General features: G+C 42.7%; 1 protein-coding gene across 41 annotated transcripts in view; it reads left to right on the top strand.

Annotated features, from left to right (window-relative positions):
- Nucleotides 1-12,332, top strand: part of DTNB (dystrobrevin beta) — a 361,644-nt gene that overhangs the window by 42,792 nt on the left and 306,520 nt on the right. Inside the window, exon 5 of one of the 41 annotated variants that reach the window (XM_037893700.2) lies at nucleotides 2,792-2,883. The exons of 39 other annotated variants lie outside the window; for them this stretch is intronic. The gene's annotated coding sequence lies outside the window, so the exon portion shown is untranslated. Of the gene's footprint in view, nucleotides 1-2,791; nucleotides 2,884-5,517; nucleotides 5,649-12,332 lie in introns of those variants that run through there. One more of the 41 variants, XM_043542000.1, reaches the window with a different exon arrangement.

Raw genomic sequence — 12,332 nt, 5'->3', positions numbered from 1 at the left:
TCCCCTGGCAACGAGTTCCACAGCTGGACTGCACTGTGTGAAGAAACACTTCCTTACATTTGTTTAAAACCTGCTGCCTGTTAATTTCATTTGGTGACCCCTGGTTTGTGTGTTATTTGAAGGAGTTAAAGAAGACTTCTGTATTCATTTTCTCCACACATTCATAATTTTAGAGACCTCTCTCATATCTTTCCCCCTTAGTCGCCATTTCTAAGGTGAACAGTCCCAGTCTTTTTGATCTCTCCTCATATGGAAACGGGTCCATACCTCTAATCGTCTTTGTTTTCCTTTTTTTTGTATTTTTTCCATTTCTAATGTATCTTTTTTGTGGGGTGACCAGAACTGCACGCAGTATTCAAGGTGTGGGTTTATATAATGGCATTATGATATTTTCTGTCTTATTGTCTAGCCCTTTCCTAATGGTTCCCAACGTTCTATTAGCTTTTTTGACTGCCGCTGCACACTGAGCAGGTGTGTTCAGAGAACTATCCATGATGACCCCAAGATCTTTCTTGATTGGTAACAGCTAATTTAGACTCCATCACTTTGTATGTATAGCTGGGATTTTTTTTTCCAATGTGTGTTATTTTGCACTTATCAACATCGAATTTTATCTTCCTTTTTGTCACCCAGTTTTGAGAGATCCCTTTGTAACTCTTTGCAGCCTGCCTTGGCCTTAACTATCTTGAGTAATTTTATATTGTCTGCAAACTTCTGCAGCCTCACTTTTACCCCTTTTTCCAGATCTGTATTGAACAGCATAGGTCCCAGTACAGATCCATGGGGACCCTGCTAATTACCGCTCTACATTCTGAAAACTGACCATTTACTCCTATTCTTTGTTTCCTGTCTTTTAACCAGTTACTTGTCCATGAGAGAACCTTCCCTCTTATCCCATGACTGCTTACTTTTTTTAAGAGCCTTTGGTGGGGGACCTTGTCAAAGGCTTTCTGAAAGTCCAAGTGCACTAGAGCACCTTTGTCCACCTCCTCAAAGAATTCTAATAAATTGGTGAGGCATGATTTCCTTGTACAAAAGCCACGTTTGCTCTTCACCAATGTCATGTTTATTTGTGTGTCTGATAATTCTGTTCTTTACTATAATTTCAACCAGTTTGCCTGGAACAGAAGTTATGTTTACTGGCCTGTAATTGCCACAATCGCCTCTGGACCTTTTTTAAAATATCTGCATTATATTAGCTATGCTCCAGTCATCTGGTACAGAGGCTGATTTAAGTGATAGATTACATACCATAGTTAATAGTTCTGCAATTTCATATCTGAGTTCCTTCCAAACTCGTGGGTGAATACTGTCTGGTCCTGGTGACTTATTACTGTTTAATTTTTCAGTTTGTTCCAAAACATCCTCTGTTGACACCTCAATCTGGGACAGTTCCTCAAAATTGTCACCTAAAAAGAATGGCTTGGGTATGGAGTTCTTTCCCATATCCTCTGCAGTGAAGACAGGTGCAAAGCATTAATTTAGCTTCTCCGCAACAGCACTGTCTTCCTTCAGTGCTCTTTTAGTACTTCCATGGTCCAGTGGCCCTACTGGCTGTTTGGCAGGCTTCCTGCTTCTGATATGCTTAAATAAATTTTGCTGTTTGTGTCCTTAGGTGGTAGTTCTTCACATTGTTGTCTGGCCTTCCTACTTATGCTTTCACACTTGACTTGTCAGAGTTTATCTTCCCTTCTATTTTACTCACTAGGATTTGACTTTCAATTTTTAAGGGATGACTCTCTGCTTCTAAACACCTCTTTTACTTTGGTGTTTAGCTATGGTGGCATTTTTTGGTCCTCTTGGAGTTTTTTTAATTGGGTATACATTTAGTGTGATCTCTATTATGGCGTTTTTAAATAGTCTCCATGCAGTTTGCAGGCATTTCACCCTTCTGACTGTTCTTTTTAATATCTGTTTAACTGGCTTCCACATTTCTGTGTAGTTTCACTTTGTGAAGTTCTATGGTACTATGGTGAGTTTCTTTGGCATTTTCCCCCCACAAGGATGTTAAATTTAATAACATTATGGTCACTTCTATTGAGTGATTCAGCTATAGTCACTTCTTGGACCAGATTGTGTGCTCCACTTAGGACTAGATCAAAACTTGCCTCTCCCCTTTTGTGTTCCAGGACAAGCTGCCCCAAAAAGCAGTCAATTAATGTGTCTAGAAATTTTATGTCTGCATCCCTTCCTGAAGTGACATGTTCCCAGTCAGTACGGGGATAGTTGAAATCCCCCATTATTATTATTATTAGGTTTTCTGTTTTTTGTAGCCTCTTTAATCTCCCTGAGTATTTCACAGTCACTATCACCATCCTGATCAGGGGGTCAGTCATATATCCCTACTGCTAAACTGTTATTGTTCAAACATGGTATGTCTATATAGAGATGCCATGCAATAGTTTGAATCATTTAAGATTTTTACTTTATTTGACTCTGCTTTCTTTCACATGTAGTGCCACTTCCCCACCAGTATGACCTATTTTGTCATTCCTGTATATATTTATATCCGTTATTACCACATTCCATTGATTATCTTCATTCCACCACGTTTCCATGATGCCTATTATATCAATATCCTCATTTAATGCCAGACACTTTAGTTCACCCATCTTAATATTTAGACTTCTAGCATTGGTATAAAAGCATTTGTACATTTTGTCAGTATGTCATTGTCCAATGGGATGCTGATGAGGGCCAGGATGAGCAGGCAGCAGGAACTATGGAGGATTTCCCAGAAGACCCCAAAGGATGAAGCGCATGTGTTTTTTTTTTTGCACCTTTTACCTAGACAAGCTGGTTGAGGAATCCCCTCTTCGCTTCCCTGCCGCTCTGACAAATCTGAGGACCCCGAGCTGTGGCAGGAAGCAGAACCTGAGGCTGGTAAGTTACAGTGGACCCCCACTTCCCTGTCAATATCTGCTCTTGCTCTGGTGTTACATTGTTGATTTTATGCCCAATCCTTGCTCTGCTCAACCCAGAAATGTCCCCGAGCAAGACACTGCTATAAATCAATTATTTATATTGATTTCTGATGAGTCACTTGGGGGTTAGGAGTCACTATTATGCATTTGGCTGATGCTGTGTCTAAAAAACAGATTATTAGAGAAAAATCACTGTGCCCTGTGTGTGTACTTTTCTTGGCGAGCAGTCAGGCAGCAGTGATCCTGGGGCTGTGTGAACCGGGGAAAGGGAGCTGGTAGATTTACCACGTTCCTGGTTGAGTACAGGACGATTGTAAAAATTGTAGAAAACATCCTTTGGAAGATTACATTGTTTCTCTACTTTTATCACCCAACCCCAATCTTATCGTCCTCTTACAAAACTGAGCCATGTGGAATGGGGAGAAGATTTGAGGTGGAGGGGTGGGCAGTGGAAGGGGAAGGGAATACTTTGAGGAAAAGTTAGTCACAGCAGTCCTTTCTCCCTTGGAAGATTGCAGAATTTTTCCTGTCCTGATCCCTGTTGTCTTGCCTCGCCCCACTCTGAGCCATGCTGCGCAAGCTGTGGGGAATGGAGGTGGGAGAAGGATCCAGACTGGCAGTTGCAGTGGAGAAGTGAGGGCTCTGATCTGAAACTTCAGGGAACGAAATACAGTTGCAGTATCTTTCTTTTCCTCCATTTCACTGTTAGACAGGCACAGGGGCAGGATTTTCTGGTGATGCCGGGGGTGTGGTTGGTGCTATTTGTTGTTTACATTTCCCTTTACAAGGAAACTCCATATGTTAGCTGAGAATATAGTCAATTTCCAGTTGAATTGCCTCTTAGTCCTGTAAGTATATTTCACCAAATTTTTGTCATAGCAGAAACACCAGCTAGGTCTTGAGGTTCAGTGGCAGTGTTGCAAATCTTCTTGGTCCACCTTCAGAGCTACCCAAACCCATCCATTCAGCAATATGTAGAGGGTTGACCATTAGCAGAAAAATCTTCTGCACAGATTGCCAGATCTTCCCCACAGGACTGCAAAGCCATCTGTTTTCTATTTTGGTACCTGAAAACGTTATGTTCTTCAAATGGTCACCAACCTTTTAAAGAATAATTTGCATACTGATAACATAGCCCCTGAACAGAACTGCCCCTTCCCCTGCTTTGAGACATTATGACAATTTTAATTTTTTTAAAAACATTAGAACATTTTTCTTACCATTCTTACCTCTGCTCCTTCCTCCTGGTATGCAAGACTTGTGTGAGAACCAAGGATAGTCTAATAGTTGCATTCATGGAATGATTAAAAGTATCATAAGTGTGGCCTTCTACAGCAAAGTTATTTTATGTGATAGGGATTTCTCAGCTTCTTCCAAAGGAAAAAAAAATGCTACCCTTGTCTTTGAATTGGCAGGACCTTCGTCTCCTGAGAGGGAATCCATTCTATCAGGAGGGCAGGTGCAACACCCCAGAGACAGCAGAGGCAGACGGAGAAGGACCCTGGAAGAGCTACTCAGAGGGATGGACAGGAGGAACAAGGAGCACTCAGGGCATGAGAGGATTAGTCTCCCCAGTAGGAAGACACACTGGTGAACTGGTTCATGAGCAGAAGGCAAGCCATAGAGAAAGGGAGCATTCCCTGTTGGAGAGGCTTATAGAACTGGTAGTCGACTGAGTTCGGGGTCTGCTTGCTGCCATTGCCTCTGCACAACCGCTTCCACCTCCTTCTCCAGCTGCTGCCCGGGGTACAGCTGAGCCAGAGGACCTAACCCCACGTGGCTAGAAGGAGACCATGGAGCCTGCAAGATTCCTGGGACAAACGCCCTCCACTGTTACCCAAAACCCTTTTGCCGGGGGACACCCCTGAGCATCCAGGAGGGGAAAGATGAGCTTGCAGGAGTCCCTGAATCCCACCAAGCATTATCGTTTCCTTGACTGGTGTCCTAAATGTGATGAACTTAAGATATTTTTAGGATTTGGATTGGGCTCCACAATTCGCAGCACATGAATTGCAATGGTGTAACCATCTGATGCTATTATACTATAAACACTTTTCTGTCTGCATCCCCCTCTTCCTCTGTTCAGAAATACCTGAAGTCGCAAGGATATATGCACATGATGGGGAAGTGCAGTTAGTGCTCTGTGCATAGAGAAATTATTAGTTCTCGGTGCAGCAGAACACGCAACCTAAGTGTTCTGGGGCTGGAGGTTTGGTGCAAGTTCCTAACGTGGCTCTATAAAGGTCTGTTTTATCATTCAGAAGTTCCTCATTCTAAAGCCACTGCTGGTCATCCCAAGTTTCCAAAATGATGTGATCCTACAACACTTATTTGTTCTCCTGCACCAGAAGTGACAGTCCACTCCAGGATATACTGTGGCAATACTGGCATTCACCATATCTATACCATATGAGCTAAATTACTTGTCATTTAGCAGCAAGGTCAGCAGTCTTTGATATGTCAAATTTCTGCCCAAATTCCACCTATGATCTTGCCAAACACCTACTCCACTGCATAACTGTTTATCCCGCAATTAGGAGCAGGAGCAGAAGCACATCATCTTACCATTGCTCTGTCTTCCATCCACCTTGGCAGGGAATAACAGTGAGGAACTGCAATTGACAGATTTGTGAAGGTGGGGGACAGTACCTGGAACACAGAGCAAAGCAGTTTCTAGAGTGTCTCCCTGTCTGCACTGTGCCCTGGGATACCACCCCTGTAATGGTAATACTAATGTTGTGTAACAGTGGCAGTGTGGATGTGAGTAAACGCATGTAGCTAGCATTATATTTGTGTCCAGCACAGCATATGTGAACACTTGGCATAAGTATGGAGAGCATGTGTGAGTATGTACATGTCTAGTGACTGAGTATGCATGCCAATGTAGACAGAACTGAAAATGCTTAAGAGAAAAATGCTTTGAGGATTTATTTTTCACTTCTTCAAGAGCTTAGAAAATTCCAGATCTATGTTCATCATTCTAGAAGTCATACAACAAAAAAATAAGACATTACACTGTTTCCTAAAGGAAAAACAGTCAACTAACAACCTAATACTTCAAAAAAAAAAAAAGAAAAAGAAAAAAAAAAGGCTATATAAAGGGATCCTGGAAACAGTTTTTACCTCTGTTGGAAATTATTTTCCTATTAGTTTTATTAACATTTATCATGACTTAGTTTCCTTACATGCACTCCTTTATTAATTCAAAGGCCACTTGGTGTTGATTACATCCAATGAACAAACATTAAGTCCACATACATGTCTGTATTTCAAAATGGTGGCTGCACCCGGCAGTTGGCTTTTGTTTCATGCTAAAGCCCTGACCATAGACTGTTTACTAGCCCATGCCATAGAGGGCATTTACCATCAACCTGTTTTTTTTCCCCCCTCCCTGCATCTATCCTGCTCAGAATGGCAGCATGGCACAGCCACAACCTCTACCCCACCTGCCCTCTACTCTGTTCCCACAGCATATTCAAATAAAGAAAAATTCAGGTATGTGAAATTCAATAGTTTGAGATGAAGTTACAGGAGAAAAAAATGGTCCGTATTCTCAGTTTACATAAGGTAAACATTAGTACTGCATGCCCATAAAGGTATTAAGACTACAGCTTCCTGCTGAAATATATATATATATATATGCCCTGTAACACACATTTGTACAGAAAAATAAATTTACCTTAGGAATGGTATATCTGTACAACTCTGACTGGCTTTTCACAGGGTTTGAGAAAGACAAACAGTTAAGGCTTCAAACAATCAGTACAAAACCTGGCGTATTTTTCTCTGCATGTTGGCTACTACTTATCACCCTATTAATCTCTATGTGCTTACATATTGATTATTTAATAATTTGTTCTAGTACCTTTCCAGGTATTGCAGTTAGGCTGACTGGTCTATAATTCCCTGGATCCTCCTTGTTCCCCTTTTTCAAGTTAGGTACTATGTTTTCCCTTCTGCAATCCTCTGGGATCTATGGCACCTGCAGTGGCCAGACCTGCAAGGATGGGACCTTTATGAATGGCTGAGTGGCTGGCTAACTTGAAGGGGAAGAAACAGAAAACTGCGGATGAAATGTTTCCAGAACTCCCAAATTGAAAACAGCAGCAAGCTGGAGGTCTGAGAGGAAAAGATAGGGAGATATCAGAGAAAGTTTTGCACTGGCCAGAGACAGAGTTGCCATGGCAAAAGACACGGTAGAGAAGGATATACATCCGGCAGCAGCTCCTGGAGGCAATCCAGAATCAGAATGCTCAGCTGCATTGCACGCTCGTAGAAGTCACACAGACAATCGAGTGTCCTCAACCAGGACCCAGCCATGTTCTGCAATCCCTGGACAATACAGGGTACTGGGAACACAGGCATATATTCCCCACAGCCCCTAAACAGCCGTTCTCCCAGATACCATTCCCCACCCCAGCTGAAACTTGAGGCAGTGAGAACAGTTTTACCTGGGAACCCAGCTCTTTTAGGCATGATACTTAGAGCCCCAACACATGACCCCGAAAAAGCAGAACAAGAAGAGGCGGAGGCAAGACGTACGCTTGCCTGTGAACTGGAGCATACCCATTCTTGTGTTTTCCCCTCCACCGCACAATGTCACTTTAAAGCAGTATTTCATTGTTCTAATTAAAGGTTCATTTCTGTTTGTTACACAATAAATTGTTTAATAGTAAAAAAACTTTAAAAATTCATTCAAAATGATTTGGTAATGCATAGTACACAGAAAAACCGTACCTTTTCCATAAGCCATAGGTTTTTATAAAAATATAAAACACAGATGCAAGATGAAATAAGAAACGCCACCCAAGTACTTATTTGGTATATGCAATCCAGTCAAGCCAAGCCATGCCATGCCACAGTGTTCTTATTAGCTATATTCAAGGCCACACATTGAAGGTGCTGCAATGTTCATAATTCATTCCCCACTCCCACCTGGATAACAGCTGCACTCACAGCTGCACATCTTCAAGCCTGAGACTAAAAGTAAAAGCAGTAAGCATCCCTGACAGTACTGCAGGGCTAGTGCAGCACAGATCTCAAAAAAGTTTGCGTTCGCCATTTTGAAATTCTTTTGCCACTGCTGGTCATCCCAGTTTTGCAGAATGATCCTTTCCCACTAATCAGCGCTGGTTTCCTGAGCCCAGAAATGGCAATGCACAATGTGATGCTGCTCCAGGAATAGTTTCTGTAGTAGCAGTTGCTCGATGTCCTCCTCCTCCTCCTTCCTCTGCCACTGGAGAAGCTGCTGCTGCAGCCACATTATCTGCTTGGTGGTACAGAGTGCAAAGTCCAAAACTGAGGCCACCTGGCTTCAGGAACTCAAGAAGCCCAGATAGCTTCTGCGTATTCGTAGCTGCTAGCACAATGGCGCAGATCATTGTTGGGTCCATGCTGGCCGACAGGAATTAAAAAATGGTGTTAGCCCACCCAGAAAGAGGAAGCATGGGCCAGAGAGACTGGAATCATGGAACTTTTTAATTTTGACCCTAAGTCCCAGAATTCCACTGGCTTCCCCTGCACATCCCATAATGTGCAGCAAAAAGCCTCTAATGCACACAGCACAATTGTGAAGCAAAGGACCATGGGATCCCCTCCCAGAATGCCAAGTATTTAGGACACACCAAGCCCTCGACATCTGAACGTAATAATGCAAATTGAAGGAAGGCACAGTCGTCCCATGTGCATACTACTAGTATGGTCTACCAATATGTGTCAACTCAATGTGAACTAAGGCTTTAGTTACTGTTCCAGGACTATATTGTGTGTGCGCGCGCGCGCCCAAAAAATGAAATTTGATCGTGCTCATTGGAATCTAGGCAACCATCAACTTCTAGTTCAGTGATCAATTTATTTTTGTGTGTCAGAATATCCAATATAGAAATACCCTGAGTTGGTTGGAATGCTTTTTTCTGCTACAGGGCTAATTATATTAGCTGGCTGCAGCCTGCTGGGTCCTTTGAGTGGTCAAGGGGAGTGCAAACTGGTAGGTACTCTCTTGCCTTACATGGCACCCCCAGACTTGGGGAGACGGGATGATGGGGCTATGTGTGCGTCCGGGGGTAAGAGTGGGGGAACCTGGTTTATTATGGGAGTTCCTAATACACTACGTGTGTTGTTGTTGCTGCTGCTGCTGTTTTGTCAGCAACACAAGCCCAGCTCTTCAGAATGTTCAAATTCATTTATACTAGGCATGCGTCCAAAGGTACAAATGGAAATATTAAAATGAGGAACAGCCTTGTACATACATGGGTAGAAGACTGTGTGTGTATCTATTTTTATTCAGAAGCTGATCTGGTACTTATCTGTTTAGTACCAAAAATGTGCTCGGTATTGCAGAGATAAAACCAAAGATAACCCTAAGAGATTACTCTCCACAGGGCAAATGGAAAAGATGAAGTGCCCTATGAGGGTAGTGGCTTGGTGTGTTAGGCTTCCAGTTCCACCAAAGCTTCAATTTACTTAAGGTACTTGTCTGGCCATACCATGAGCACCTTACAGTCTTTAATGTATTTTTCCACGAGGCACCCCTAAGAAATAGGAAGTGTGGTTATTCCTGTTTTTCAGATGCCAACTGAGGCATGGAGAGACTAAGTGACTTATAAGGTCACACAGGAACTCTGTGGCAGAGTAGGGAATTGAACCAAGATCTTCTAAGTCCCTGGCTAGTGTCCTAACCACTGGACCTCCCTTCCTCTTTGAGCATAACATTACAAATATGACACTAACAATAATGGATTACAGAGTAACAGCCGTGTTAGTCTGTATTCGCAAAAAGAAAAGGAGTACTTGTGGCACCTTAGAGACTAACCAATTTATTTGAGCATAAGCTTTCGTGAGCTACAGCTCACTTCATCGGATGCATACTGTGGAAAGTGTAGAAGATCTTTTTATATACACACAAAGCATGAAAAAATACCTCCTCCCACCCCACTCTCCTGCTGGTAATAGCTTATCTAAAGTGATCACTCTCCTTACAATGTGTATGATAATCAAGGTGGGCCATTTCCAGCACAAATCCAGGGTTTAACAAGAACGTCTGGGGCGGGGGGGTAGGAAAAAACAAGGGGAAATAGGTTACCTTGCATAATGACTTAGCTACTCCCAGTCTCTATTCAAGCCTAAGTTAATTGTATCCAATTTGCAAATGAATTCCAATTCAACAGTTTCTTGCTGGAGTCTGGATTTGAAGTTTTTTTGTTGTAATATAGCAACTTTCATGTCTGTAATCGCGTGACCAGAGAGATTGAAGTGTTCTCCGACTGGTTTATGAATGTTATAATTCTTGACATCTGATTTGTGTCCATTTATTCTTTTACGTAGAGACTGTCCAGTTTGACCAATGTACATGGCAGAGGGGCATTGCTGGCACATGATGGCATATATCACATTGGTGGATGTGCAGGTGAACGAGCCTCTGATAGTGTGGCTGATGTTATTAGGCCCTGTGATGGTGTCGCCTGAGTAGATATGTGGGCACAGTTGGCAACAGGCTTTGTTGCAAGGATAGGTTCCTGGGTTAGTGGTTCTGTTGTGTGGTATGTGGTTGCTGGAGAGTATTTGCTTCAGGTTGGGGTGCTGTCTGTAGGCAAGGACTGGCCTGTCTCCCAAGATTTGTGAGAGTGTTGGGTCATCCTTCAGGATAGGTTGTAGATCCTTAATAATGCGTTGGAGTGGCTTTAGTTGGGGGCTGAAGGTGACGGCTAGTGGCGTTCTGTTATTTTCTTTGTTAGGCCTGTCCTGTAGTAGGTGACTTCTGGGAATTCTTCTGGCTCTATCAATCTGTTTCTTCACTTCTGCAGGTGGGTATTATAGTTGTAAGAATGCTTGATAGAGATCTTGTAGGTGTTTGTCTCTGTCTGAGGGGTTGGAGCAAATGCGGTTGTATCGCAGAGCTTGGCTGTAGACAATGGATCGTGTGGTGTGGTCTGGGTGAAAGCTGGAGGCACGTAGGTAGGAATAGCGGTCAGTAGGTTTCCGGTATAGTGTGGTGTTTATGTGACCATCGCTTATTAGCACCATAGTGTCCAGGAAGTGGATCTCTTGTGTGGACTGGACCAGGCTGAGGTTGATGGTGGGATGGAAATTGTTGAAATCATGGTGGAATTCCTCAAGGGCTTCTTTTCCATGGGTCCAGATGATGAAGATGTCATCAATATAGCGCAAGTAGAGTAGGGGCGTTAGGGGACGAGAGCTGAGGAAGCGTTGTTCTAAGTCAGCCATAAAAATGTTGGCATACTGTGGGGCCATGCGGGTACCCATAGCAGTGCCGCTGATCTGAAGGTATACATTGCCCCCAAATGTAAAATAGTTATGGGTAAGGACAAAGTCACAAAGTTCAGCCACCAGGTTAGCCGTGACATTATCAGGGATAGTGTTCTTGACGGCTTGTAGTCCATCTTTGTGTGGAATGTTGGTGTAGAGGGCTTCTACATCCATAGTGGCTAGGATGGTGTTATCAGGAAGATCACCGATGGACTGAAGGTAAAAAATCCATCCTGGCCACTATGGATGTAGAAGCCCTCTACACCAACATTGGTCAAACTGGACAGTCTCTACGTAAAAGAATAAATGGACACAAATCAGATGTCAAGAATTATAACATTCATAAACCAGTCGGAGAACACTTCAATCTCTCTGGTCACGCGATTACAGACATGAAAGTTGCTATATTACAACAAAAAAACTTCAAATCCAGACTCCAGCAAGAAACTGTTAAATTGGAATTCATTTGCAAATTTGGATACAATTAACTTAGGCTTGAATAGAGACTGGGAGTGGCTAAGTCATTATGCAAGGTAACCTATTTCCCCTTGTTTTTTCCTACCCCCCCCCCAAACGTTCTTGTTAAACCCTGGATTTGTGCTGGAAATGGCCCACCTTGATTATCATACACATTGTAAGGAGAATGGTCACTTTAGATAAGCTATTACCAGCAGGAGAGTGGGGTTGGAGGAGGTATTTTTTCATGCTTTATGTGTATAAAAAGATCTTCTACACTTTCCACAGTATGCATCCGATGAAGTGAGCTGTTGCTCACGAAAGCTTATGCTCAAATAAATTGGTTAGTCTCTAAGGTGCCACAAGTACTCCTTTTCTTTTTTTAATAATGGATTAGGCACCACTGCTGAACATATCTGTCATAATGACAAGATGAAGGAAGTAGAATGGTTGAAGTGATGTTTATAAAGGGAACCCTGCCTTGCTCTGTACTTTTAGAAGGCTACTGTGGAAAGAGACGGACAAGACACTGCAAAGCCATATCATTCAATGATCAAAAATGTGTACTCAGTGAGTTGGGTGTAAGCTCAAATGAAGCAACGGTCCATAGGAACCTTTGCCTCTTGGAGTGCCACATATTTTGCAGCATAGAATACTCTATTGGTGTCTATGAAGTAGCTGCATATG

Source organism: Chelonia mydas, chromosome 3 (genome assembly GCF_015237465.2).
Source record: "Chelonia mydas isolate rCheMyd1 chromosome 3, rCheMyd1.pri.v2, whole genome shotgun sequence".
Taxonomy (NCBI): domain Eukaryota; kingdom Metazoa; phylum Chordata; order Testudines; family Cheloniidae; genus Chelonia; species Chelonia mydas.
This window is presented reverse-complemented; position numbering and strand designations above follow the sequence as displayed.